This window comes from Nannospalax galili, unplaced genomic scaffold (genome assembly GCF_000622305.1).
Source record: "Nannospalax galili isolate Female #2095 unplaced genomic scaffold, S.galili_v1.0 scaffold546, whole genome shotgun sequence".
NCBI lineage: Eukaryota > Metazoa > Chordata > Mammalia > Rodentia > Spalacidae > Nannospalax > Nannospalax galili.
In genome coordinates, this window is record NW_008355158.1 from 773856 (window position 1) to 776484 (window position 2629).

The 2629-nt window shown below is 43.8% G+C and overlaps 1 pseudogene; it reads right to left on the reverse strand.

The window, feature by feature from the left end:
• The window catches only part of LOC103749336, a 15717-nt pseudogene extending 13665 nt beyond the window's left edge, over positions 1-2052 (reverse strand).
• Positions 2053-2629: the final 577 nt, after the last annotated feature.

Consider the following 2629-nt stretch of genomic DNA (forward strand, 5'->3'; position numbering starts at 1 on the left):
GCATTGCATGACATGGGTGCACTCACATACATGCAGGCAATACACTCGTACACATAAAATAAAAATAATAAATATTTTTTAAATTATTATTTTTATTTTATCTGTATGAGTGTATTGCCTGTATGTATATAAGTGCATTCATGTCCTGCAATGCTCAAGGAAGCCAGAAGAGGGCATCAGAGCCCCTGGAACTTGAGTTATGGAAAGTTGTTAGCCACCATGTGGGTGTTGGGAACTGAACCCAGGTCCTCTGCAAGAGCAGCCAGTGCTCTTAAGCACTGAGCCATCTTTCCAGCCCCTTGAAAATATTTAAAATATTAAGTGTAGACATCATTTCTAATATCATTGTTCACTGTAAAATTGTAGGAGAGAAATAAAAGACATCTCCCCCTTTCCATAGAATTCCCCAGAAGACACAGTCACCAACTGGGTGCCAAATAGCCCATCTACTATTTTCTACTTTATACAGAATCATGGATATTGATTAATATTATTTACTAAAAATAATCAAGATGTACTGATAGGTCTTTAATGTTCTCTTATCACTTTCTGTTTTAACACAGATTCTCTCCCAGTGATTACTTTGATTCATTCATTCTTCTTCAAGGTTATGCAAAGTTCAGTGTATGAATAGATGATAATTTATCCAACCTTTCTTCTACTTCCTGACATCTCATTTTTTCTCATTTTTTGTTTGTTCTCTCAACATTCCTAAGTAAAAACGTGGGTCCTAACTCTGCTCCACAATGCTGCTTCTCCCCCATAGACTCTCTTCACCACACTTCTTGGAATCTGTTTCCTACTTATTCTTCTTTATGTTAAATAGAAAAAAACTGGCCTCTCATGCTTTCTATAACTAGTTACTTTTGTACCACTGTGACAGTACCTGACAGAAACAGCTTAAGAAGGAAACATTTATGTATGAGTGACTTTTACTATATGGGCATACACTGGACAAATTACTTTTACCTAACTTGCAACCCAAAAGCTAATCTTATCTTATTTATAATGTAGATAAGCTCACTGATCCATGTGCTCCTTTTGTGACCTGGGCATAGGACCTTAATCTCCCATGACCCTTTCTTACCCTAGATTCCAAATAATATATGAATGTGTGTACGAATACTTTACGTACCAAAGAAAGGGAAATTTTCTTTGCTAATATGATATAAGGTTCTGATTTTTACTTCCCAATTTCATGCTGCATATACCGTTTCAATAAAAGAAAGGAGGGCCCTTGTTCTAGAGCACAGTTCAGAGAGAATTCTGAAGGAATGGGTTCTCAGCAGTTCAGTTTTCTCTTGCCCTAAAAGTGGATGCTAAGAGTCAAGCTGTTCCTATTTAAGCATCACAGCCATATGGCTTCGCAGAGGAAACACCTCACATTTATTCTGGCTCATGGCATCAGAGGGTTTCAGTTCATCATAGTAGGGGAAGCATGGCAGAGTATTGGGAGCCTCTGTTATGCAAAGTGGAAGCCCCTTCAGCACCGGACAGCTCATGCAGCTCAGGATCATGTGCTGCGGGCTCCTTTCATAAGCAGGGTGTCTTCCTGGCATCTTTCCTGTCTCTCCTTTTGAAGTGTCCGCCACAAATGCCATAACATAAACATGGCCTTTGGCTCTGAAAGGTACCATGCCTTCCTGTAATTTCTCCGGGCAGACAACAGTCTAGCAGTGTGGCAGAAATCCACTTCCATATGTAAATAGGATGCCTCACAAAGCATCTAACAGCCAAAGCTTTTACCACTACCCCCATGGTATAAGTATCCTAGTTTTCTCTTAATAGACAGAGAGCTGGGTCACCAGGATTCGGCAAGACAACGCTTTTGCAGCAGAGAAGCTCCAGAGACTTGGGACCCAAGCCGCCGGGAAAGGCCTGCAGGGCACCCGCCGCTGCGGCCAGAGATGCCTGTGGCCAGACCCGCCAGCAACTAGCCAGGTGTGGCAGGGGCCCCGAGATCCAGGGGCCCAGAGAGCGCGCGCACACCTGCGGACCCGCTGTGCCATCCCGGGAGTGCGCGGAGGGACCCCGAGCGCCCAGCAAGCGCATGCCCATATCTGGCGGGGGAGTGCCATTTCGGGGGAGTGCGCCCAGAGAGAGCGTGCACGCCCCATAGCAGAGCACTTTGGGTCATGGCAGTGGGAGTGCTCAGAGTAGGCCATTCACTCCATCAGGAAGTATAGAAAGGCTGACATTCAAAGGCCTGCCCCCAGTAACCTACTTGTATCAGATCCCACCTTCCAAAATTTCCAGAACCTCCTGAAACAACTTCACAAGCTAAGGAACAGGCAATCAAAACATCAACCTGGGACTGGAGAGACGGCTCAGTGGTTAAAAACACTGGCTGCTCTTGCAGAGGACCTGGGTTCGATTCCCAGCACCTACATGGTGGCTAACAACTGTCCATAACTCCAGTTTCAGGGGATCTGACAGCCTTCTTCTGATCTTCACAGACATTGCACAACATGTGTGCACTCATGTACATGCAGGTAATACACTCATACACTTAAAATAAAAATAGGATTAAATAAAGTACTTCTCAAAAGTATTTCAGATGCAAACCGTAACACAATGCCTTCATCATTTATCACTCATTTCTCAATGCTATATGCTTTCTGTTCCTCTG